Below are 27429 nucleotides of genomic sequence, written 5' to 3'. Positions count from 1 at the left end.
AAGAGTATTATATGATATCTAATACATGTTTCTGAACATTTGGCAATCTCCACAGAGTGAGTGACTGTAAACTTCTACTCTGTCTCTTCAATGTGCCTGTTGCTTTTTTTTCTCAATACAACTCTTTTCCTCATCTTCCACAGACAGCCTGCTTTGCCCTTTTTCCTCCATTGTCTGTATAAGGAAGGAGGAAATATCATGGACCAAGCCCGGAATGCATGTAGCTCAGATACTTTTCAAAGAAAGCTATCAGACTAGGCATTCTTACTTTTTAATATAACCTTCACCTAAAAAGATTATCTCCATTTTTTAATGGTATGGGAGAACTTAATTCTGCCAAATCTTGAGGTAGCTTGTGGCCCCAAAATATGATGGAAATGGTTCAGACCAACAGAGCAAAATAGATAAAACTGTTATATTTTAAAGTATTCCTCTTTAGTTTCTATTGCCTCAATTCTTACTAGTTTGTTTAAAGGTTTGCGGACCAGACAGTCAAACCTTCTGAGCTAGCCATCGATGATAACCTTCTTGTTGTAGTAGAAAAAATATCAGACAAAAAACATTTCTATTTTCATGATTTAAAAATAGTCCTCTTATTAAGATATATGGAACATTGCTGTTGAAGGGAGAACATTGAAATAACTAGAGAGGGGGAGATTCCTCGATTGGAGGGAGAAAAGTCTGCACCATGCAAGATGATTTAAGTTTTGATATGAAGATGTGTCTGCACAAGGTTGTGGTGTCTCTGTCCAATATGAGAATATTATGTATTTTACCCCAACTTTTATTCCCTAAACTAAGTAGGTTCTTCAATTTAAAGAACTTATAGCATCCTCCTGGGTTAAACGAACCATATACCCGGTAGTACTCCATCTTCAAAGGTTCATTTCATTTCTCTTAAAAATCTATATAACTCTCATTATGATATATCATTCATACATTGTGCATGCATTGGTCTTAACTCATCTCATAAACTATGATCATACACATTTGACCGAGAAAATTTTCAAATCAAATTATGAGCCACCTAAAACCAAACAATTGATTCTTAACCAAACCATAGCCTACAACTGCTGAGGAGGATCTCTTTTTCTATTAAGTCTGTCCCAAGTTATTGCTTCTATCACCTTTTGATGATTTTATATAAAAAGACACATTCCTGTGAAATAGATACAGTTGAAATCATATCCAAGATATCGTCAATGAACAATTATCATTTTTCACTTATTAAAGTTCACAGGAATGAAAACATAATTCTTACGGAGATTTATAATGGGAAATATTTACATTACTCATTGCATCACATCTCTCTCACTCGGAGAGATACCTGACATTCTGGTTTGTTATGGTATTAATACATGGAATGGTTCTGGTTCCGACAGTACATGGATGAGAGTTGTGTACCTTTCCAGTTCCTCTCTGACGGGTTCAGGTAGTATACTAGGAAGTATCGAGTCGTGCCCTCTACAGATAAGTGGTTACCAGCCTCAGCATTGACTGATCAGCCAGGATATTCCCAGGATAATGCAGGACATACCGTACTACAAAGGATGTGAAGAAATTCTTTGTAGACTCTCTGAAAATATTTGAATTTATAATCAAAAATAAAATAATTTTTTGACATCTTAAATTTCTTTCATATATAAATGTATTTTGGTGAAACTTGGTCAGCCAGTGCTTCTAATTAAAATAAAATATGGTCAAACCACACATGTGGCAACTTTTCTATCCCATTATTTCTATACAAGAGAAAACCTGACAGCAAACCACGTTTTTCTTTTGTGTGAACAGTATCCATAATCCATTTGTCTACCCTAAATTGATAAACACTACCTATCCAGAAAACGGGGTAGTACTCTATATGCAATATACTGATATGCAACAATATTTTGCCGAAAAGTTTCCAAGTTCAACAGGTGGGTTTTTTTCATAACTAATCAAAAATAAAAATTCAAGTAATATGCACATCTCTAATATATGTACAATTGATCTGCAAAACAACAACTTCCTATCTTGAAAATTGTAGGAGTGATCTATACAATACGGGTATACCCTATTTGCAATATTATGCCAAAAAAATGATCAAGTTCAACAGATGGTATTTTTCGCAATTATCAAAAATCAAAATCCAATATTCATATCTCTGATATATGTACAATTGATCTGCAAAACAACAACTTCCTATCTTGAAAACTGTAGGAGTGATCTATACAATACGGGTATACCCTATTTGCAATATTATGCCAAAAAAATTACTAAGTTCAACAGATGGTATTTTTCGCAAAAATCTAACATCAAAATCCAATATTCACATCTCTGATATATGTACAATTGATCTGCAAAACAACAACTTCCTATCTTGAAAACTGTAGGAGTGATCTATACAATACGGGTATACCCTATTTGCAATATTATGCAAAAAAAATTACTAAGTTCAACAGATGGTATTTTTCGCAAAAATCTAACATCAAAATCCAATATTCACATCTCTGAAATATGTACAATTGATCTGCAAAACAACAACTTCCTATCTTGAAAACTGTAGGAGGAGTTATCTGTACAATAGGGGTACCCTTTTCGCAGCACCCGCCATTTTCTCTATTTTAATAACTGGATTATTCCTTTGGAAAACCCATTTAAAAATGACTAATATCTAATCTTAACATTTTATTATATTTAATAGTTAAAGCTGCTTATTTTATTTAAGATATTTATAAACTGGATTTAAGGCAGTGAATGTTTGATAAACAACAACAAATGAGTATCTATCAAATCAATTAATTCCCTGTGTGGTGATTAAGTCATCTGTTTTCATGAATTACAATAAATTGTATGAAATTACGACATCAATGGATGGATACACAGTTGACACTTTAATATTCTGACATTTTTTAGCAAATCAATTTGTACGTAGCAATTAAAGATTGATTATTTTAATATTTAAAAAAAGCCAAACCCTTGTAACTTGACTGCAGCTTGAATTCAACAATAACTGAATACACTATTAATAAGTATATTATATCAATGTGTAAGCAGTATAGACAAGGTCATTAATTCAGGACTTGGGGTTAAACAGTCGTTTTGTAAGACGAGAATAGGCCGGGGAGTGATTCAGAGTCCGCCTGTATAAACACAGCCCAGTATTACTACTGTCACAGATCCTCTCTACAAAGAAAAAAACCCACTAATACACGGATCATCAAATTCCAATTTGATTACGTGTGTTGTATTACACCTTTCTCCAGTTCTCTCTACAGTGGATTAGTTCAATTGATAATAAGCAATACAAACAACAAGGGTACTTTACAGTACAGAATACTGGGGCATGTTCAGGGCTTGACTGGCATGTTATCCTTGTGGCTTAAGATTCCCGCTCCACTGCTCAGACGCTCGTACAGTACATGCAGCTCTTCTGACCTGCCTGAATTACCTCCCCTGACTCCCCACCTTGTTGTTCTAGCCCCGGTTTGCGCGCCTGACAGACAGTGCAGGAATGGAGAGCGTTGGAACAATGGAATTAAATGGCCCCACTAAAAGCCTCTGTATTTAGACAATTATGGACAATGCTTACAAATTTTTAGAAGATAACTTAATATTTGTTTAAGGGATTAAATGATTACCTTAAATATGCCAATTTAATAATAAAACATAGGTAATCCAAAAAACATTCCGTCATGCTTGTTAATACATTGTACAACACAGAAGTCCGATGAAGAATTTCGAATTCTTTGGTGTCCATTGCAGCCTTTAGTTTAGAAGTCAATCTAATTCACTGCTAAATACACACAAGTTGTTGTTTGATTTGGATTAATTCTCATTGGATGATTATGATCCACATATGAGCAGGTAAGCAACAGGTGCCTTAAGCCAGTACTTCTCACATCTATGATTAATTCTATATGTGTGAGAAAATTAGTTACAAAACTATGTACTCCTGATGACAATATCATAATTGTGTGCCATTTTTCTATGTGTTTGAAGAAATCCTCTTAGTACCTTACTGGGCAAATAGGTATTTATGATAACTTTTTTTTCAAGTTTTTATGATTTTTTATACATGTATTTAGTTTTGAATGACCATGTTAAGATGAAATTGTTATGAGTGGAGCTAATAATGGAGAGGGTGAGTTTCCACCTATTTCCCCCACATGCCTGTCCGTCTCATTAGAGCCACTAAAGACACTGACAGGTTAATTCTGATCGGACACATGTCATCTCACCAATAACTCCCAATACCTGTGTTTTTTCACCTTCTGTCACTCTTCACAGGTAAACTCTTCCCCTGGGCACAGGTATAGTTATCGTCAAGGCAATGTAATTAATTACCTTGATCACCATTCTGATGGGCATCACTGAATCGTGAAATATGTCTCAATCCAAGGGTCACTCGGGCGTGGGACCGATTCTATCTCAGGTGGGCTGCTGCGATGACCCGACGATATCATCGTCTACTGAATAAAGAAATCAAAATATGCTCATAAATTATCACACGTTATCAAACATGAAAGACAAAAGGTGTTGGTGCTGTATGTTAGAGCCTGCTCTAGGCAGCAGACATTTTTTCGTCTCAACGCCTGATCCCATGGACAGATGGACTGACCCCTGATGACCATCAGGCTCCCAACCCTTGATGAAGAAACCTGCGTCCAAACTGTACCCACTGTACCGAAACCCAAGACTTGGGGGCAGAGGCCGTGAACAATTGGGATGAAATCGATCAGTATTGATTTTGTGGCAGGAATGCGGGAGGATTAACTAACAAAGGCATCCATGTGTTTTAATGAACCACAAGATTAAATAATTAATTGAACATTATAAAAGGGAACACATTCACTAGTTCATTGTATTATGAGGAAAGTTCTCAACAGAAACCCGACTCAAATGTTTAGGACTATGTAAAACCATCACACATTACATTCTCTTTACATCAAAGAGAGGTCTCCAATTTGATTAATTCTTAAGTATTTTGATATTTTATTGAAAGTTTTGTGGAATTCTATGAGGCCTGTTGATTTACACTCTTAAGGGAGCATTAAAACCTCTCTTTGGTCCTAATAAAGTGGCAGTCATCCCGCATTGAACAATACCAGCGTTCCTTGCCACATTAAAAGGCCGGATAGTCAGTAAATATCAAAGAAAAACACTCCAAGTTTCATTTCCCTTGTACAGTTTGACACAACCTTGTCAAGATCAGCAGAACATGATGTCTGTAAAAATTATGAATAATAAAATCAGTCTCTAAGTAACCAATCATGAACATGATTTATAAAATGGTCATGCTTGTCAGTATTTACACTGAAGCTTTCAAATAATTTTTTCTTATTCGCTTAAAGGTTCTATAATTATAAGCATTCAAATTTCTTTGAAATTTCTGTAAGATTACTGGAACCTTTTTTGGTGGTAAAGTTTGTAAACCATAATTTCATTTCCAATTTTGTTTGATAACAGTATAGAAGTGAGGCTTTAGAAAAGAACTCTATGATTCTCAGAACTCAGTAAATTGTGGACAATGGATGAAGCCATCACAGACTCCGTGGTTGTTCAACTGAATGACTCTGCTGCCCTGGGAAATGATCAGAGAGAAAACACAGCAAAACACAGATAAAAACACAAATCCCACTCTGATGGGCCCTGTGATAGCCGTAATTGATGTTATTCAATGATAACAACTATGGCCCTTATATGAGGATGGTAGTAATCCAAGTTATAGAGAGAGCACAAACTGATATTGACTCCGGGAGCTTTGGACTGTATCTGATGATGCTAGATGCCTGTCAGTGTTTTTGCCTTTCCTCATACCCAGTGAAAATCAAAACAAATCTTTATAATTTCTATAATGGTGCATTTAGATCAAGAAGATCAGATGCACTGCCTGAATACGTTAAAATTGATCAGCTTTTATGGACAGAGGGGGAGCAAGACTCCTAAATATTTCTCCAATCTGAGATGGCTTACAAATGATTCACTGTGGTATTTTGTGTTAACCAAAAAAAACTCTTACTCCAAAAAGTCATCATTGATCATTTTCATTAAAGAGAGAGAGAGATCATTATAGCAGTTCATGCAAAAAACTGAAAAATAAAGGACAGGGTTATATGGACTGTAGAGTAATTTTTATGCCACAGCATGGAATATAATGTTGTGTGATTTACACTGGCTTGTGTCTGCAATGATAAGATGATTTCCGATCTTCCTTATTATGGCTTCTTGTGGTCAGCGGGTCATCAAAGCGTCCTTATAGAGCACTCATACTGCTCGTCCTTTCGCCACATCCATCACCATGCGTCTCCGTAATAGGTGTTGATTGTCCCCCTTTGGGGTATGAAAACTAACAGCATTCTCTCCCCTTGGGCTGCTGTTTAATCATTGAAAACAGCATTATCCTTGATTAGGCTGTCAGGTGCTTCATGTTTCTGAATATTGCTACACTGAAATGTGGGAGCTGTGAGCTGGTTTTCAGAAATATCAAAGAAGTCAAGATGGCACAGCTATGTAAATTACATGGAATTAGTTTCCATTACCGTAAAAAAAGATCTTGCCCAAGAGTCATTTAGTGGTTCTATGGTGAATTAAGAAAACATTTTTCCTAAAACATGCGGAATAAAATTGTCAACATTATTCTGAATGCCCGATTCTGGGTTTTTAGTTCAGTGTGTTGGGTACACTGTCTTTGATGTGGATGAGAAGTACCGCAGATTTAGTTGTCAATGATAATTACAGGCACCCACTGCCAATCATTTCCCGATACTACGAGATTCAATTTATGATGTAATATCTCCACTTTACAAAAGTCTATCACTTCAGTGATATGTTGTTGTCCTCTGATCTTTTTTTTTTATTCCCTTCCATTTTTTTTTTTGGCAACTTATTATCTGTTTATGATAAAGGATGGCAATGATATTTATTAACGACTTTAAATTCTGCCAGAATCATGTATTTGTGACTGGTGAGGGTCAAGGCATATAAAACTGTGTGACAGAGTTTTTATTCCGATCAATCCCAGACTCCTCACTTTAGAGATCGGCATGCGCAACCTCTAACCCTCAAATCAAGGTCTGTGTATTCATAAAATCACCACAAAATTTTTTCCGATAAATAAACTAATTAATTTTAATGCCATTCCATTTAAAGAGAAGATATAAGATTTCAGTAAGTCATTTCAATATTCACACCGCTCTTGCCCGATTTGAACGGGAGGCCAGCAGTACAACAAATTTAATTCAGTCGTCAAATTTCAGTTTGCTTCAATGGAATAAAAATTGCATAATCAGGACCCGCAACACGAAGCTAATGGCAATGTTAAGGATGATTTCTTCTCAGAACAAACAAAGATATGCCCAATTGTTATATTTTTTTTTTTTTGCTCGACTTTGCTTCGATTGGGAGGAGTTGAGACACGATGGAGTCCCACTACAGTTAGCACCTGTTGATGAACGGGTCCATTAGAATTACAGCAAACCACACACCTGTCGCTCAGGTACACGTACAGCATTTCATGAACCAAACCCAAAAAGGACGGCTTCGGGAGCACAGAAACAAAGCCTTTTGCTTAATCAGTGGATAAAATTGCTGGAATTATTTGGAATATGAAATGTTTGATATAATTTGGGAGTATTGATTACTGAGCAGGCTTTGACCCCCACACTCTGACAATAAAGCTCTCAACTCCAGCCTTTACCTGCATGTCGTTATTGCCAGTAATAATTGGCCTATTAATTTCCTTCTACATGGTTATTTTTTCACCATCGATTCTGCCTATGGGCTAATGCACAAAAGCAATTCAAGCATGCAGGGGACCCATAAATCGCTATTGTCATATTTCATTGTTCTTGGTCATCGATGATCAAGCCCATCAGGGAATGACCAGGGTCTGAGAGAATTTGCGAGTCCTGGACTTTTTTTCTTATCTGGTTTTACAATCACTAAGCCGGGTAGATCACAACTCACTTAATTTTTATGGACGTATCTTTGTTGATGGATGACAGCTGAGGCTCTTTGAACTTTTTGTATTTTGTGGGAGTTTTCAGTGATATGGATTAAGTGTACTTCTGTAAAAATTGTTGGCATTAAGATAACACTGCAAGGTAAGAAGTCATATGAAGCTGTCCCTGATCAATCTAAAGTATTGAACAGGAGATAGAATATGTTAGTAAAAAGTCAACTGATTGAAGTGACATGGGCAATTGACAACTTGTATGCATTTGCTACATAGTAACTCACAAAGTCTCTTTTTCAATCCAAGTATTCCGGTCTGATGGGATGGCAAAATACTTAAAAAATTGATTTTAAAAAAAAATCATAATACACAAAAGCAAATGCATTCAAAATTTCATTTTACTTCTAGAATAACAAATGTTATGGCAAAACACAAAGTCAGGGTAAAAGAAAATATCATTTGCCATCCATTTCTCTGTTAAACCGTTCCTATTTCAACTAACAATGCCAGTGAGAAAAATTATCTTTGTAATCAGTGATTATCGTACCCCATTAGCTGCAGACAACGATGACTTAAAAAACATATTAATGACACTTGTATTATCTCCCAATAAAGTTAAAGCGTTTAGGCATATGATCTCAACAATGATGCTTCATTTCAGCCTTGCCATTATCTGTAATTAGATGAATTTGATTTCAAAGAAATCGGTCTTGAGCCTTTAGTGGCCCTGCTTGCAAATTAAACTTTATCAAAAGACAACGCTAAGTTCCCACATAGCCCTCGAACAGTTTATTTTTTTTTGTATATGGAGTTTTTACTTGGGTTCGGACTTGTATATAAATTGGGTTTAGCCATTTTTGGAGTTGAATCATGGAATCCTGCAAGCTTTCAGAGAATCTTACATTGGTCTGCCTTCTGTTTGTAGAGAGTGGTCGCAGGCTTGAGTGAGATGATCGCGGATTACTAGACGAGGTAGAATAAACACAGCCATCAAAGACAGGTAAGTCTTTGGCCATTGTAGAGACAGTAGAGCATTGATAAATCGGCTGTCCACCGGGCTCTCAGTGCTAACTCTCGGTGCTAACTCAGGACATCCACTGAACCTCAAGATTCCTATTACAGATGTGGACAGGTGCTTTCTTAGTTTAGAATCCAATAGGATGTAAATTACAAGGTTCTTCATGTCTTTTATTTGAAACAATAATATTGTTTCTTTAATTATGCATTCCAAACTATAAGTTTAGTAGTAGTAGTTTATTGGCGTATACATTACATACATTGCCATAGCATACAATTTAACAGTACTTTACAATAATTGTGGGTACAGGTGGAAGGCAGGTTATATAAATATATATAAAAGGTATAAAGTGGATGAAAAAATATCAAAAAGATCAACAAAGCAGTAGTTATATATAAACTTGATTTACGCTTATTCACGTCTGATGGTAAAGTTGTCCCTCTTATTAAAAGATTCGTACACATATTTACCCAGTTTTTTTAACATAAATATAGAATCAGAATTGAGTAAATCAATAAATTTTGCCATACTTGGTCGTACATAGAAGTATTTCTTAATATATAATTTCCTTAACTCCGTGTAAAAATCACACACCAAAACAAAATGGTATTCATCTTCGACATCGTTTGATTTACAATATATACATTTCCTTTCATTAATAGGACATTTTTTATCATATCTACCAGATTCGATTCGTAGACGATGTGAAGATAATCTAAGTCTACTTAAAGCTTTCCTATGTTTATCATATAATATGTGATTTAGATACTCTGCCTGGTGTACAGGCAAGTTTAGATATTTATATAGACGTAAAGGGTGAGCATATAAGGCTTTGTTGATCTATTCCTTACACTGCCAGACATCAGTTGTCAAGGAAAACAAGAACTTGATATATCTAATCTTAGATTAAAGAATTTTCCTTATTATATATAAAAGATATATCATATCCGTGGAGGATTAAGGAAATCTCACCCAAGAATCAAAGTATTGAGGAGTGCTACAGGAGTTTAAGACTTCTCCCTCACTGTCATTGATCAACAGAGATTGATGATCCATTACCAGTCACTCATTCTTATTTCATAAACATGGATCTAAATTCAGTAACAGATAAAACATCCTTATTTCTTGCTGTACACATTGTTGTTAAAATGACACATCATTTACTTATTTACAAATAGCTAAATTTGTTTCTGGCCGACATACGAAGTTTGTATGCTTAGAATAACATTTACCAGGAAATAGCCCAAATCAACTCAAATTGTTAAGATGCAAGATCAAAGAGAATTGAAAAAATAAGCTGAATTCATTTATTAAGGAGGGATAATTTATTGACATTAAATATTAGATATATTGTATATTGTAAGTTGTAGATGAAACTTTGTTATTTGTAAACAATGTTTCTTATATATGCATGTCCAAAGAAATATATAGTTCAGTGTAAAATGTATACGTTTTCAGGTGGAAAGGGGAATTATAATGAAACTATTGTGAATTAAGTTTTTTGGCAGACATTGAACACACAACTAGATATTCATATCTTAAACTAAAGCTTTCCCCCTCTAGTTTCCAATTAAGGAGAGGGAAGGATAATTATTCATTACTTCATGTATTAAAAGGAAATTTCTGAAATTGTACTACAAATCAGCATGTAATGGAATAAAAGACAATGAACTTCACAAATCCTGCATAAAGCTCTATCTGTCTTCTTTATATCTTTCTGGTTTGGATCAAACCTGGTCTAAGTCCCTGTAATGGAGTGATACAAAGCATGTCAGTTTACGAGCGACTTATGTGGAAGTTTGCGTGAGACTCTGGACTACAGCTTCTCTTCCCATGACACAACACACGTTATGGATTTACTGTCAGACCACAGCTCGTGGTGATGGATGACTCCACAAACTCGGACAAAACTCTGAGGCTCCGTTTCCACGGACCTGGATCTGTGCTGAGTTTACTGACAGAGTCAGATAGTGCAGATCTTGCTGGATGAGAGTCATGTCATGACAGGAATGACGGATGACTGCATCGCCATCCAAGGATCTTCCGGGTTTTTAAAATCTTGTTAAAAAAAAAAAACTAGCGATCTAAAATAATGGGACATTGCCTGCCTTCCAACTCTGTAATATCGGGCAGAGTAAATGATTCAGTGCCCTTGCTTTTAATCGTCGTTCCATATTTAGTGGATATAGTACATGTACCATAGCCTGCGACCTGCAGTGATTGTATCCGAGTGTCAGCTTGTTCTCTTACACTCATTTACTATAAGTAGCCAGTATCAGCTCTAATTGACAAGAATATTCTATCCTATTACATCAGTTAATAGTTGCCATTTCAGTTATCAGACGCATTGTTCTGTATTTACAAAACAATCGTCCATTAATTTCTTGTTATTGATTTTCCATAGACAGATAAACGGCTTTTCAGAATTAGTCACACAGAGTTCAAGTGTCCATGCAGAGCGGTAGCTAATGAAAAACTTCACACCTTGCGATGCAAGAGTCCTCCAGTTTTACCTTAATCCTTGGCATCCATTAACAAGATGATTATATGCAAGAAATGCTATAGAGTTTTCACAAGCACAATGCATTTGGCTATTTAATCCAATAACCCAATACCTTTGCCATTCAATTTTGTGCGAATTGAAAATTTCTCTTTTTAGAAAATGAAAATGTGTGTCATCTTTTATGTAAATATCCATATGATTCCCTTGTCCAACCCTTTCCTCTGCATTATGTGCTTCAATTCAGTTTCATTTGAAAGCCTTCAAATCTCTTTTCCATAATAAAAGCCAAAGAAATGGTTATTTTCCACCTCAGAATGTATGATTGTATAAAGGTGACAAATACAAAGCCTCACCCAGATTTCCATCAGTGTTCTGGGGAATAATAAATTGGATTATCTTTAATTTTATAAATTTCAGTCTCACTCTTCAGCTCCCTAATTATCCCCCCTATTTCTCCTTGTCTCTCTCTCTCCATGTCTTTTACGGCCCAATTTTTATCTATCTTTCCCTATACCTCTGATTTTTTAAAAACTTATTTTCAATAGTTCTTTCTCTCTATCTTTTTCTCTCTTTCTCTCTCACTCTTTCTGAGATATTTTTCTGATACACAATGTATTTCCAATGACTTTTGAAGTCATTATGTATGTCAATGCTTGGACCTCCCTAAAACTAAATCAAGGATTAAAAAGAAATTTGTGAAATTATCAGAGGGATAAAAGAAGAGTGGAGCTGTTACATGCGAGTCAGAGATCAAATGTGTTTAGATAAATATCCTTCATTCTCTAAATACTACCACAACCAAGATTACCTCCCCTGGTAGCAGGCACAATGCCTTAATGGAAGTAAATGGGCAAGTTTGTCCAAGACATGAGTAAATATTATATGGAAAACATTAATCAATGGCCTAGATTAGACAAATACATTTCATGTCCGATCAATTTCTGGCCATCGAATCACAACAGAAAAACACAAACACCGAAAACAAATTGTCCCAAACAAGCAGCTTCCGCTCTCTCACCATGTCAGCTCTGTTTTCTTAAGAAAATACGTTTTCCCTTTCCTAATTGCAGACTTCTTCACCCCAAGAATTCCTAAACAAGCCATTAGAGAACAGCTCTTAACTTTATATAGAAATCAAGAGCTCTTTTTCTACCTCTACGATGTCATTCTGACCACGAGAGATGTAAACCGTGATCAGCAGTCCTAATTTAAGGGTTTGATCTACGCGTGTATTCCCGGTCAACAGTAACGTAGGCTTACAGTGTGATGGCTACTTTGGTTTTTTTATTTCAACTGTAGCATTGTTATTACCAGTACAGGAACTACATTGTTTTTGTATCTGCCAGTAGCTCAAAATAAACCAATGAGCAAACAGATGAGAAAATGTTTTACCTGTGTAATTGCCACTCTAGCTGTAACATTTATAGTATTCTCTCTCGATATCTGTGAGTTACCCCCCTTTCTATATGAAAGCCGTGTCTTTCCCCTCTATCGTACATACACAGGTCTGGCTTTTAAACTTCTGGTTTGCTCCCATTGTTTTATCGGTTGACAACAAGTCAATAATTCTTGAAAAAATAATTCTCTGGAATTTAATCAGAACTGCAAACATTTAGCGGCCAGCACAAGTATGGTGATGCCATCTGATTGTTTGAACATCATCCATAATGAATGAATGTTCCACCGAGAACAGGGCCAGACATATTCTTATTGTGATCAGTCTGAAATGCACCAGGAATTTTTACTAGTATGGCTCAATTAGCTTGTGCAACATGCATGAAACGGCAGATTGTTATCTCCTGGGAAATGCAACATAGTCTTCTGTCAATCTGTCTTGAAGCAAGTTTTGTAATTTAATTAAAATATGGTGAAATTAATAACAATAGCTGTCAGTCACCTGAAGTGTCTACAGTCATACGGATGTGGTCGCTGCATTGTAAGAATGATATTGCATTATCATTAGTTTGACCATAAATGCCTGTTTAAATGAAATATATCCCATTTCATAATATGCTACAATGTTGAAAGAACAGCACAATAGACAAGCTATATACAAAAAGAAGAATGAAACTGCACCTTCTGTTGAATGAATTGCATGTATGCAGAACTATTTATATACAAGTTTATTCTGTTTCGTTAGCCTCCACCTCTTAGGTCGCGGCTAATGATGCCGACTGACTGAAGTCCACGCTAATCACAGCATTTTCTTTTGAGACTGACTTCAAACCTGTAAACCCCCCCTGATTATCTAAGGGAGAGTGTCAATTAGTGCTTCAAAGTTGCTTCTAATGAAATTAACCCAGTCCAAAGACAAACAATCAAAGCTGGGGGGGTTGTTTGGTAGGAGCCCACAGTATGATCATATGCCACATTAATAGCTGCTCCGAGTCATCCACTCAAAAAAGACAGACTCTGGGGCAAATTACACAAACATTACTGGTCTTATCTTCTTCAGCTCTGCAGAGTTCTCGATTCATGGCGACTCCATTATTTCTTTGTACAAAATTATGCGCAACATTCACCTGCTTGCGATCACTTGATTTTTCCCGCTTTATCTCTGTGTGCACTTCTGCAAGAAAAAATTGATGTTTACAAAATACTTTATCAAAAACCTGGGAGCTCTTGTTTGAGTCTATCAAAATTCTTTGAAAACAATTCTTGTTTTTGTGTAACTTTAAACAAAATACATCTACAAAATAACAGATTAATTTTTTGACACAGAGACATTTTTCTGGAGGTGATATTCTAAGCCAATCTAAGCTTGGCATGTTTCTTTTAGTGAACAAAGAAATTCAATTTCATTTAATGAATAATACAGAGAGGAACTTTCTTTACAATAATTGCATGTATGTTTTCTTTTAAAGTGAGAAGAGAGTGAGGAATAAAATGTTCTTCATGAATTTTAACAATCAGAATTATTCTCAGCTCGACTGAGGAATCTGATAACCTAAATCACTGTGAAAAATGGCCGCTGGCGTATAATAAGTTTCAATTTTTTTGTTTAATGTTCAAAACGATCCATATGTATTAAAAAAGAAGAGAGAGAGAAAAAGAATTAATGTTCAGCTTTTTATCTTATCACAACCTTAACATTCTTCAATTTCAACTTTCTAAGGAGAGATTTTTGATGCCTACTTAATGCTGTGTAATGAGTAGGGAAACTCGGGGCTGCTTATCACTGGGGCTCAAGTGCTGAAGCTTCGGGAGACAAAATGGAGTGCATATTTAATAAATATCACCTGGAAACATCTCGGTCCCATCATTTCCAACAGATGCCTGTCTACCATTGGCAGATAGAAATGTTCTGTATATCCCCAAGTCTTCAATCAGATTTCAAATGACAGCAGAGGGTGGTCTCCCCTTATCTGGATACTCCCTGATTTTTGGGGGATCAAATTTTTCTTCCCTGGGGCGGGGATATGTACGGTACAACAGTATCATGAAGTGTACATTTTATGGACTCTGAAACCATTTGTCCTAGATTGAACCAGTTGAATCTTACAATAGTCTGTAATAATATAATAGTTCTAGCTGTAGTAATATAATAGTTCTAGCTGTAGTAATACAATAGTTCTAGCTGTAGTAATACAATAGTTCTAGCTGTAGTAATATAATAGTTATAGGTGTATTTTGATATACATGAACTTTCAGATTAACAGATTTCTGAAATAAAAATATCTCAAACTCTCTAATTGCAAAATCTCCTCCATTTGATTCCTACATTCATTTTGTGCAAGTCCACAATGCTATATCAATGAACACAAATAATATTTTAATTGATTGGCTACTGGTACATGAAATTGTGTATATTTTATACCAGCTACAAATTTTTGGACAGAACTTCTCTTGGTGAGCTTATTGTGGTGACCCTGGAGACATATCCCCCCTGCTGTACACCGGGGCAGAGACTTGGAGAGAACCCCCAGATCTAACTTATCACCGCCAGTCAGCTTTATCATGTGTGAAGCTTAGGAAGCTCCTAACAAATCGGTTTTATCAGAAATGTTACATCAGCTGTTGGGTTTCATTTAGTTTTTTACACCAGGGCCTGCAGCTTAAGTGATGAGGCAATTTGGCCAATGACGTTGTGTAATAGAACACATGCCCCATATTTCTCCCTCAGTTTATTTATAGGGATAACCCCACCTCATCAGGAGGCAGAACTGATGCGGGGGACAGCCTTAATTAAAACATGAAAGATAAATGATGGATACCTGTGAAATTGATCAACTTAGTTAAGCAACAAAGGTAAATATTGGTCTCTGAGGTGTGCACAAACATGCACATCAGTCATTTTCTACAAATCTCCATTGGGGACAGAAATTGGTCAATTCAATGCAGCCTCAGGATCATGTTAATGAATTCATTGGAATTCCTTTCCACCAGATAATTGAACTTGCCATGCAATTTGGAATGGTCACCGGGAGAGTGCGTCTGACTCTGGTAAGGTACTAAGAGAATTAAACTGTTTATCTCTATTTTACCTTTTGTTTTGCTGGGCAGAAGATGAACGCCCTGATAGAAGAGTCAATAAACTAACACCAGGTCATAATAAAACAGTACCTCCAGAATCACTCTCCCAAAACCTACACAGCTAATTCTCATTTTATTGGTCACGATTCCATTTCATTACTCTCTGCGGTTTTTTAAAACAGTAACTTTTAATTGAAACTTGTTTCCATTTTTAATCATAATTTAAGTGAAAACCAGATTTTTGCAAAAGATAATGAATTTTTGTAATTCTTTCCCTCCCCAATACACAATATGACTGTTTTAGCGGTGACCCTTGACCCCTGACACCTGTGTGCTTGCAAGGAAACATACAGGTGTATATTTCTAGGCCAGGAGAGTCTGTAGGTTGGAGTCTGGAGGTCGATGCAATACACTTAAGATATATGCTAATTGTAATCCTTTACATAAGAACAGCCAGCTTCTAGGTGTTGTGATAAAAGGAGGGTTTTTTTTCTGCTGATTGGAACTGAATCCAAGAAGTCGTGAGGCCAGGACTTTCAGGACAAGGTAACGAGAGCATGTTAATTAGAGATTTGTCATTGTCCTGCTCCCTCCCTGCTAAAGCGATTACTCCTAGCTGTAGTCCAGATTACGCACAATCACCTTCCTGGCAAAGAATTTCCAGTTCCCATTTTGATGTGCACCGGTTTTTGGCAGACATTGAATCTGATGATTATTTTCTGTTTCTATCTGTTGTGTAACAACAGAATACATTTACGGTGCATTTTGCCAAAAAATGTCTTCTACAGCAGTCATTCAAAACTGTTCTGATTAGGCGGTCTAATTAGCCATTCTGTTGCATGCTCTCCGTCAATTGGGCTCAGATCACTGACTCTTTGCACTCTTCTTTAAGTATTGATATAAAGATCACATAAAATGGACGTATAAATATTTTGCCCTTTGATTTTTTTTGTATGAGAGGGCTTGTCACATCACGGAGTGGCTGTGGCTGCCTTAGATGTACCGTTCCCTTTCAATATGTTAAGGATTGCAATAGGTGAACGCTGGATACCTGAACCTATTTATTTTAATCATCTTACAAACTACACAACATTTTCAGCTTGTCTCAACATCATCCTCAATAACAGAATGGTTGTTATGGTGACTTATTCATTCTCCCCTATGATATTGGTGCATAGTACCAGACTTTTTTTCATTTCATATAATCATGTTCAGTCTATAAACTTTTGACTTCTTTTTACATGTTGAATACCTAGGTACTTGTACTTGTTTTCACTAAACTACTGACCATAATATCTGGGTCAGCATATGATTAAACTCTCCATCATACCTACCCCTACCTACCTCTGGTCTGGCCTCTAATTTTTACTATCAATACCATGGGAAGATTGATATGAACTCTTTTGTTTAGAACATTGCACTGACCAATCTCTAGAACACTCAATGACAGATATGTTAAGTAAGGTAAATGTATATTCAAATTGAACATGGGGGAATAAACATCCCATGTAAGGAGCAAGTGACATCACCCACCTTATTGCTCCTAACCACTGACTCACTATGGAAATATATTGGGTTGATCAATCTCATAGATGGCGAGGCGAATAACAACATGTGACGAGTCATTGCTGTCTTAGAGTTTGTCTTTTTGGACAGGTTCACTAACTTTATGACAGGTCGCTGCCACTACTACTGGCTTTTGGACCCAAGGATCCTACTGCCATGGTGTTTTGAAGTGGGTCACTACTTTTATTAAGGACTACCATCTTATTTTTGTGTTTCTGTTTCCATGGACCATGTTCCCCTGACATTTCGGACGGGTTCACCTACCACTTTACATTGTTGTCACCACAACTGGTTCCTCGCCCCCCAGATGATGTTGCTTTGTCACTCTGGACTGGTTCACCCTCTGAATCAGAGATTGCTGCCACTACTACTGGCACCCACCATTAGACATTACTACAAGGTTTGTGACATGCATTGCAAGAAAATGTAAACATGGTATTTCTGGAAGAACCCCGGTGTAGTCTGCCATCCCTTGTTATCTGTGGAGTATTGGCATCAGTTCTGCCAAGAAAAAACAGGTCATACTACATACCTGTAAACCGTGGCATTACCTACATAGCAAAGCAGCACAGGGATGCCACTGCTATACCATTCTGTCCCACATATCCCTTGATTTTTTGTGCCTTTTTGATGAGAATGAGATACTTTTTGAGAGATGATGAAAAATTGTTGAATCAGTGAAAATGTTGGGTATGGAACATTCTTTCTCCCACCTGGCTGCCATTTCTGAATGCAAAAACTCCCTCCACCCTTCCTGCAATATACTAAAATTAATCGGTATCTCCAATACTGCGTGACAATCCTTAAATATGCGGCAAGTCGCCAGACCCAAAGAATGTGTTTGCAGTAGGGTGGGTGCCAAGAGAGGATCCTGAGGCACTGCTGGAGAGCTGTTGGGGGGAGGGGGAAGACGGTTTCACAGGTCGTCATGGTTACATGGGTCGTCATGGGTGACCAGGTTACCCAGGAAGTTGAATCATCTGTTGAGAAACTCGACAAATTAAATGAGATGCAGAGCACATGTGAAACTCAAGATCTAAAACAATAAAAACCAGAAGTGAGGTGAAAGCCCCGGAGTCTGTTTTGTGAAGTTTTTCTTTAGTGTAACCCTGCTAACATCTTCATAAATCAAATAATCTCTCCCGTAACATGGAAGCTGTGTAATTTTTATCTCTGATGTGATTGTCCAACCAGCAACCTCAGAGCCAAACCTATCAGACAACTTTCAAAATCTGACATAAATAAGACACTTGGGATGATTTAAGGTTCAGTAAGTGTGTAAAATGAAATAACCAAAGACTCTACATGATAAAAACTTTACATAGAGTAACAAGATAATTTGCACCTAACAATATTTCAAGTGATGATTTAAAGGGATGTTCCAAGTTTGATGCAATTTGATAACTAGGAGAGGAAGAGGGAAAATACATTAGATTTTGTAAATGCACTGTATGCAATTATCTGTAGACAATTTCTCATCTATTTGTTTTCCTTGATCAAAATGCCATAAATTACTAGTTTAAAAATAACAAACAGAATGTCTTTTCACTGCTGAATTATCTCAAGGGGGGATTTATTTTGTGAATTGCACCCTATTCTCCTCAATTTATTTCTAAGAACTGTGTAGATGTCAGTCAAGCATGCTGAAATCAACATCAGACAGTAACACTATATCCCACCTAACACCGTTTATTTCCTCTTCATAAATTACTGTCTCTAATCATTTGTTAAAAAATAAAAACATCTCCCCATAAAAAATATTTCCGTCATTAAATGAATTCATCTTTTTGAAAGACTGTGGTTTGTTCATATGAATGGCATCATATCTTCAACGAGTCTGCCAACATATCTCCTTTGTTCGAAAGCTAAAAATGTACTTAATTTTAATTTACTGAGTGAGTGAGTTTTGGGGTGTTTATATTTGCTCTTTCAATAAGATCTTCTGGTTTTTTTCGTCTGTGTCTTCACATATCTTCCTTTGTCCCAGGAGAAGTCTCAGTTTATCGTGATTTTTATGGATGTTTGGACTACAGCGAGAAGATTTTGAGCAGATTGTTGAGGGACCATACATAATTTATAATTGTGACCCCGTACCGGTAGCGCTCTTACCCTTAGTCCCGGCTTGAGAACCCCATTCCTTGGTTTAGTTCTCAGAGGAGCACTTCTTTGTTCCTTAACTCTGATCACTGGAATATTTTCAAGGTCATGTCTCTTCTCCCCCCTGTGAAACTCCATAAAAGATAGTTTTATGCATATTTAACCATAAGTAAAGGCATTGCGTGATTGCGATTACTGGTTCATTCAACGCGAGTGTGGAGTTACGGCCCTTTACACAAGGCTAACAGGTGTTAAGTGCTCTACCTGGAATATGCAACATTTACTCATAATGAACAACCATTCAGACAAAAGGCCAGCAGCACCATACAGAAACATTAGTCACAATATTTTATGGGTGAGAGATTCAGAGAAATCTTCCCAAGTACAGAATCAATTAATATCACTGAGAACGGCTTATATATATTTTTCTTAAACACAGGTATTCAATAAGCCTTTGATTTGATAGGATATTCAATTCAATAAACAAATCTATCTCCTTCTCTCTGGAAGCAATATTCCCTGTCATAATAACTCTCCCTTTTTTTGATTGTTTTTTGTGGAACTCTACATCTGTCTTCTATTTCTGCTTATCGGGAGATTGTAATTTCTAGCATTTTTTAGAACAGATGGGTCCTGAGCCAGCCCCAGTCTCTCTATTTTGGAGGAAGCTGGAGTTGTGGGTGTTCCCTCGGCAGACACGACTGGATCTGTCTACCACATTCACACAGATTAATTCGCCTCACAAAGATAACTGTAATTTTGGTTTGATAATGACTTGAATTTGAGAGAGAATTTGATCTCTCTGATTTTAGAATTATTGCATAACTGACATTCAAGATATCAAATATTTTATATGCAGATAGAAATATGTCTTGATATTATAAAAGACATACAATTTTGCAAAGAAAAATATAGAAAGTTGTTCATTGATAAAATACCAATTACAACACAGTCACAAATGAGGTGATTTTTCCAGTCTGTCTGTCTGTCCGTGTGTCTGTCTGTATGTCGACTTCACCGCTGTGTTGTTGTCTCTATTATGGCACACGAACCTCTCTCCCATACTTAAAGTTATCAGAGCCCATTCTCTTTGTGTTTGCTTTGCTACATAATTCAACTTATCAGATCTTTAAATATTTCCACCAATAGTCTTTTAATCTTCCGTTAAATGCTAAGAAGAATATAACACCTCCTTCTTTTCTCAAAATAAGGGGAAAGTGTATTGTGTTCAAATTTGATAAATTCAATCTGCATTCCATATCAGTGAAGTTATGGAGAGAGAGCCAATACACTACTTGATTTTCCCACGGTCTGCAATTGCTATTTATACACCTGATGATACGTACCTCAGTTCTCCTGATCAGCTGTTGTGTTATGTACAATAGAGGAGGGGAATCCAGGAGAATCGCTGCCAACACTTTAATAGGGGAGATTCTGAGGCTGTGATTCTGTCTCAAGGATTCTAATTAGTGGAATTAATTACTTCTTCAATCAACAGGTAATGGTTCTCTTTTCTCTCCGTTTCTCTGACCACTCTCTGGCACCTTCATTTTGAAGTTACGATGGACCTGTAAAAGTTCATTTATTTTAGAATAGAGTTTTTATATTCAATTGATTTCATGAAATATATTTCAAATATATTACTAAAATATCTGAATCTAATCATGTCTGGCTACACATTGCCCTGTATAGCTACGTTCTGACAGATACACCAGACTCAGAGCAAGTCTGTAATATTTCACATATTGGCACTGCAAAGGGAGGAAGAAAAAAGTATGAAGATATTAATAGTAAAAGTAAATAGGTCAAAACAGATTTGAACCAGATGAATTCATGATTAACAGTTATGGAGTAAGGATTGTGCAGATTGCATGTAGCTGAATTGTTGACTGAGATAGATGACTGGGGAGAACAGGTACTCTGTGTAGACCCTGGTTACTAAGCTGTTATCTCCCTTCAACAGGCAGGAGGAAGGGAGATCACTCCAGGAGGGCTTGACTGTAAAAGGGGAGATAACTGAAGGGGCCAGGTGACAATAAAAGGCGGCACATTCCTGCTCTATCTCCCGAGTTTATGTGAGAGTGTCATCACAAAAACATCTCAATCCCAAAGCAAACAGCTCCCAGCAGGACCCTGCCGTCCAGACCAGCAAAGTGGAAAGTTTGTCAGTTTGAGGGGGTGGCCCTCGATCAATGGCCACCAAAATACGGAAACGTTTCCCCTCTACCCGGCCAACCAGACCACAATTATCATTTGCGGGGTTCATCTCACCCAATCATCTTTAACTTCCATTGTCACCATGACTAGTTAATATAGATTGGAAATTTGAATTATTGACACAACATTCATGGGACTCTCATTCAGTGGATCAAATTTACATGTAACATCCAGTAAAATATTATAAATTCTACTGCCTCCGCTGATGGTCTTCTTTCAGCTTTCAGTAGGAACAAAAGGCAAGGATTGTAACTTGGAGGCCGTATCAAGTGACCTTTGTGACTGTTACGACAGGTGACAATAGCCCTCTCCCACTTCCCGATCACGTCCCTCAGACAGGCTCATCAACATGTAAAGGAATCAGACACAAAACACAACTGTTGCTCTATAAAGGGACTACAATTAGACAACCTCCCCACTTTGCTTGGTCAGATTCTTTGGGCACCTGCTGGGGTCTCTTTTCTTTTTCATATCAGAAAAGTTACCCTTAGCAAAACTAGACAGACTTTTTGGATTTATAGCCAGATGTAACAGTTGTTGTTCAAGATGCCACAGGTATACTGAAATTTTTATTCATCATTTCTTATTTTCATTTCACCAATTTTGAAATGTGCAGGTATTTGATGCCTCTACATGTATTTTTTTTGTTCCGTTCTGTTTTCGGGCGGTTATCCTCTGCGTACTTATGACCTCTGGTTTTTTTTGTTTCATGCTCAGACTTCTACTCTAAGCTTTTGTTTTGTTGTCAGGGAATCAATCTTATAAGTTATTATATTATCGAGGTTGGAATACATTGGAAGACATTATGAACAACATTTCATCTTTTCTGTTCATTGTTCATCGATAACATTTATTTTAAAATTAGACACTCTGACTTTAATTATTCATAATTCAATTTCACAAATGCTGTATTTTGTTAACACTTTTATTTTTGTTAAACAAACCTGTCGCCTTTATTATTGACATTTTATTTAATTTTCATTCACAGGACTGGTACAACATGTGAAGAAAAAAAAAGTCGCAAGCGAAAAGTAAGGAAATATTATTTTATCATTTTTCCAATCAATATTTACATAAAAACCATTTTTACAATGGGATGGTGACCTTGCAATTGTGTTCACGCTGGAACAGAAGACAATGGGAGTTATAATTCTTAAATCTGATTTGCTTTATTGAATGAGGGAGATTATTTTAGTTGAAATTTATGGAAATTTAGTGTCCCTCGTATTCCCCTGAGCCGTCCCCCCATGATGAGACCACTTCACTGTTATTTGTAGATTTCTATGACAGATTCGCACTTCTCTCAAGAGATCCCCTTTGACCTTGACCTCTGATCCAAATCCATCTGGCATGACAAAAGCTGATTGGTCCATTGTAGGGACAGCTGTATTTCTGTGAATTGTAATCATGATGATGGAGGTCAAATTAGAAAAAAATGCTCTGATCTACCTAGTATTAATCTCAATAAATCGAAGCCAGAATCTAGCTAGTCCAATTGGATAGTACGTGTACATAGTGCTATAAGCTAGAACCTTAAAATACAATTGGTCCATGGGAAATTGAAAAATTCAGAAAAATCTAGCACCTACTTAAAATTATGATGATCTAACTAGTTTTTTATGACAAAAAGTGGACAGCTTCCAGGTTCAAACTGGTAAATTCAATAAACAAGTGATTGCATTATTTGGCATACTTTTATTCATTATCCTCTATTCTCCCTGGTATTAAAAGGTGTTTTCTCAGAGGCTGTTGACACAATTGATCGAACTCAATGAAATTATTCTACAATGAGGCAGCGTGAACAAGCCCCGGACCATTGATGGGCCGTTTTCTGAAAGATTCTTTAATCTTGATGATTTCATTTCCCATCCCTGGGGCGACCCAATAATAGGGAAGAAATACAATTATCTCCGGTCATATCATTAATTCTCATGTCAACTGCACATTACTAAAACAAATTTATACCTCTCCTATTTCATAATATGTGACCAAACTAAAGTTCAGGTAATCTAGATCATAGCATCATAGTTTGATACAAAATACATGTTGAACACTTGACCATAACTGGTATTAAATGAAAGTTCTGATATAGGAAGAGAGAAATTTGGGTCGAATACCTGTGAAATCAATCGTACCTGTAAAATCAATAGTACCTGTTGGTATCCTCAGGTAGAGCTTGGGGAAAAATTCCCTATAAATATATCTGTTGCTGCAGTTTATGAGAATGAATATTTGATTGGTTGATCGTTACGTGCATTTATCATTTTGGCTATATGCACACATGCACAGTCTGAGTGAACAATGGAAAAGAAATAAGCCATTTACAGAATAAAAGGAAAAAGGTCAAAAGGGGAGGTTAGAAATAATAAAATTACATTACAGAGTTATTTCAAATTAAAATTTCGATTGTTTCATGGAAAAACATTGAATACTTTTGGTATAACACAGAGACAGTTCACAAATTTTACTTTTCCAATAAAAGTTTTTGCTCATAAAACTTTTGATGCCATTTTGCAGTTCTTAACCTTTCTTTTCAAATTCCAATCCCTAATTCTAGAATACCCCCATTTTTTACATGTGTCATTCATTTAATAGACATAGAAATATATCAAGTTGTCAAAAAATTTATTTCCCATGCCCATTGAAGAGATCGTGGAAATGCCTTATCAGGAGATTGACGAAAAGTTTAGTTAATATCCCCTGGTTGAAAGGTTGTGTTTGTCTTGGATTAAGTCGGCCGTCTTCTGACTCGCGGTCCTGGATACTAACACACCAAGGCGAAATTCATCGAGCACATCGCGTAATTTTCACTAGGCATCCATAGCATTAATGACTCATTAATATGATAAATCACAAATATTATGACCCAATTTGGCACCCCTAAAGCTTGTGATTTTGTGCAACCCCTCTTTCACTACCTAATCACCCCCCTTTTATATGACATTACAAAATACAAAATAAAATGTCTACTTCTCATTGAGGATAAAGTTGAACTTGAAATGAATTCCTAAGTAGGGCATCATTTGAATAGTTATTTAACATGCATAATGTGAAGCTAATCACGCAGTGATCTTCATCAATTGTATTTACATGTAATATAATCAGCGGTTATTGAATGAAATCCATCAAAGATGCATGAGGCAATAGGACACTGCATTCTTTAGCAGTCAATAATTCTTTTATCACCACATTCTTATCACCAAATATGATTAATTTAAAAAAATAGATTTGCTCCAGTCATTGGTGATAATATACCTGAATATATTCAACTAGAAGAGCAAGCTGCTTTATATAAATCAATTAACAAAAGTGCACTAGGAATTCAGAGTTTCATTATCAGGATTAAATGTTCTGAGGGGACAGTGTGGTGCACCGTGGAGTGCGGGTCGTGGTGAGCTGGGGTGCCGCCAGCGGCAGCCCTCCGCAGTTGATTACGCGGTAACAGACTTTGTCTAATTACAGTTCCTTGGGCCGGATCTCACACATGGGGGATGACAGAGCCTTGTTTTAATGTTGACAATTGAAGCCATTGACATTTGACGTTTTAACACCAGACTAGAATATGTGCACTTGGTTCTGTTGTGTATTTCATATCTAGAGTGTACTTGTACACAATGACTGACAGCTTGTTCCGATAATAATGTTATCAGTGTGTTAAGAAGGATCCATACAAATGTTTAATCCAAAAAAAATTGTGTACTGTTCAATGGAGGAAGCTATTGCCAGTCAACTTTTTTTGTTTTGAATAAAAACACATGTCAGACAAAGAAACAGTTGTACAACTGCTGTGTTTGGCATTTTCCTTATTACCCTACCCCCCTTCCTGTCTGAGTAGCCCCCCCCCCCCTAATTCACACACTGTCATCCCATAATGGACTGCTCAGAGCAGAGATAATTTGTTTGCCTGGGCAGCCCATTGTCTGAGTTTTTATATCAAACTTGTTAAAAAGTTAAAGTTCCTAGCCAATACAACTTTCCCACTGCCGTGATTCCATTCAGCAGTCAAAGCCTTCCTGTTTACCTGTAAATCCAATTAGTTGTAGGTTTTTTTTACTCATGGTAACCTCACATTCTCATCGTTAAAATCTCACCACAAATGTACCCTGCCTTCATTTAAGCGTACGTCTGGAGACGAACAGGCCACTGTAACGTGCTATGAGAATCCTCTCCAACCCCAATTCACTCGTATAAAAAAAGCAAAATATTGATCTTGAGCAATTCAAATGTATATGCGATTTGTTCTTTAAATTGGATACTCGACAAGACCTATTGTTCAGTAGGCAGACATTATTTTTACATCAGAAATCATCTCAAAAGTTTATTACACACATATTCTCTAATTTAATGCTGAGAAGACAAGCCAAGATTTAATATATCTAGAGTTAAACATCATAGGGCACCCGAGGCCAACCATTTCTATTTTAGTTGGTGCTTTTGAACCTTTTATCTGAGCTATCTATTATGTGAAATTTTATATCCGTGTACTAACCGCTTATGTACAGAAACATCATATTCATGTTCAATAAGTCCTTATCTCGCAGGGGATGGCCAATTAGAATTATTAAGATTATAAAAGACTGATGTTCCCAAGATAACAGTATAATCAGTGCAGTTATTGATACACCAGTACTGTGATCAGTCTGTTGTCCCACACATGTAAACACCCTGTACCCTGCTTCCCTACAAGTCTGTGTATCTGCTAAGTTCTTTGTTTTACTTACTGGGGGTTGATTTTTCAATCATAACACACCATCAACCATTTGATAGCAATCAATATTTGAAGTCGACCCTTAGTTAACATTAAACTAAATATGTCTAATTGGGTCGCTATATTAAACAATGATTCCTTTCTGGTTGTGTAAATGATTGATTAATTGAAGCTGATAAGGGATAGACCATTGTTTCTCGGTCTCATCACTTCAGATCTATGGGCCTGACATCGTGGGAACTCACAGAGAGCCAACTTTCAACACACACCGTTGCCAACTGCAATATCAATTCATATTTTATCCAAATTTTCATTGTAAAGTAACATATATTACTTATTAATTCTGAATAATTTTGCGATTACTATTTTTCGCGTTAATGTGTGAAGTAGTCGGAATTATCTTCTTTCGATATACATTATCAAAATAAACGAAAATTGGGGCCGCGAAAATAAAAAAAAAAAACGTCAGGTAAACGTCGTCCGAAATATCTGACGCTTTCCTGGCCTTTTTAAAGATTTTAATCTCTAAAAAATATATGTTAGATATTGAGGATGTGTCTGACTGTGTGAAATTAACCCTTCTTAACGTTAGTTTCTTACTCTCATTTCCATAGAGTAAAGTGAAATAGGCTCTAAAAAGTTCAGAAATTTCAAATATAGAAAATCTTAACATTTCATCGAATCCATCGCTGCCATGGGGTGTATTCTTTCAATAAAACGATTTTGTTCTATGAGGTGACGGGATACTGCTAAACACATTGTCTCCGTCAGCTAGTAGTTTGTGGGAACAATCGCACTCCTTTTCCCGCTTCAATGACGCTGTATCGGCGGTGTAACATGAAACCGGTGTCCTCTCTCTGTCTTACCCGGACCATTTGATACCGTGTAACGGTACACAAGACGGGGCTTGA

The 27429-nt window shown here is 36.5% G+C and overlaps 1 protein-coding gene and 1 long non-coding RNA gene across 10 annotated transcripts in view; one reads left to right on the top strand and one right to left on the bottom strand.

Moving 5' to 3' along the window:
- The window catches only part of LOC128175255 (delta-like protein 1), a 48090-nt gene that overhangs the window by 3463 nt on the left and 17198 nt on the right, over window positions 1-27429 (top strand). Inside the window, exons 1-3 of one of the 4 annotated variants that reach the window (XM_052840752.1) lie at window positions 2695-3846; window positions 8862-8936; window positions 22799-22841. The gene's annotated coding sequence lies outside the window, so the exon portion shown is untranslated. Of the gene's footprint in view, window positions 1-2694; window positions 3847-7254; window positions 8085-8861; window positions 8937-20957; window positions 21092-22798; window positions 22842-27429 lie in introns of those variants that run through there. The other 3 variants (XM_052840751.1, XM_052840753.1, XM_052840755.1) reach the window with 3 other exon arrangements.
- On the bottom strand, window positions 1-27429 carry LOC128175256 (uncharacterized). 6 transcript variants are annotated; one of them, XR_008242651.1, is made up of 5 exons: window positions 27190-27429; window positions 20940-21161; window positions 13980-14026; window positions 4327-4451; window positions 1-1541 (listed from the first exon to the last, which is right to left on the bottom strand). It is a non-coding gene; the product is annotated as an uncharacterized LOC128175256 (long non-coding RNA). The 6 variants fall into 6 exon arrangements; XR_008242653.1 differs by lacking the exon at window positions 13980-14026 and adding an exon at window positions 25902-25992 and having other exon boundaries at window positions 27190-27408; XR_008242654.1 differs by lacking the exon at window positions 13980-14026 and having other exon boundaries at window positions 1-174; window positions 1405-1541; window positions 27190-27408.

Source organism: Crassostrea angulata, chromosome 3, assembly GCF_025612915.1.
Source record: "Crassostrea angulata isolate pt1a10 chromosome 3, ASM2561291v2, whole genome shotgun sequence".
NCBI lineage: Eukaryota > Metazoa > Mollusca > Bivalvia > Ostreida > Ostreidae > Magallana > Magallana angulata.
The sequence above is the reverse complement of the archived record's forward strand: the minus strand, read 5'-3'. Positions and strand labels throughout refer to the sequence as shown.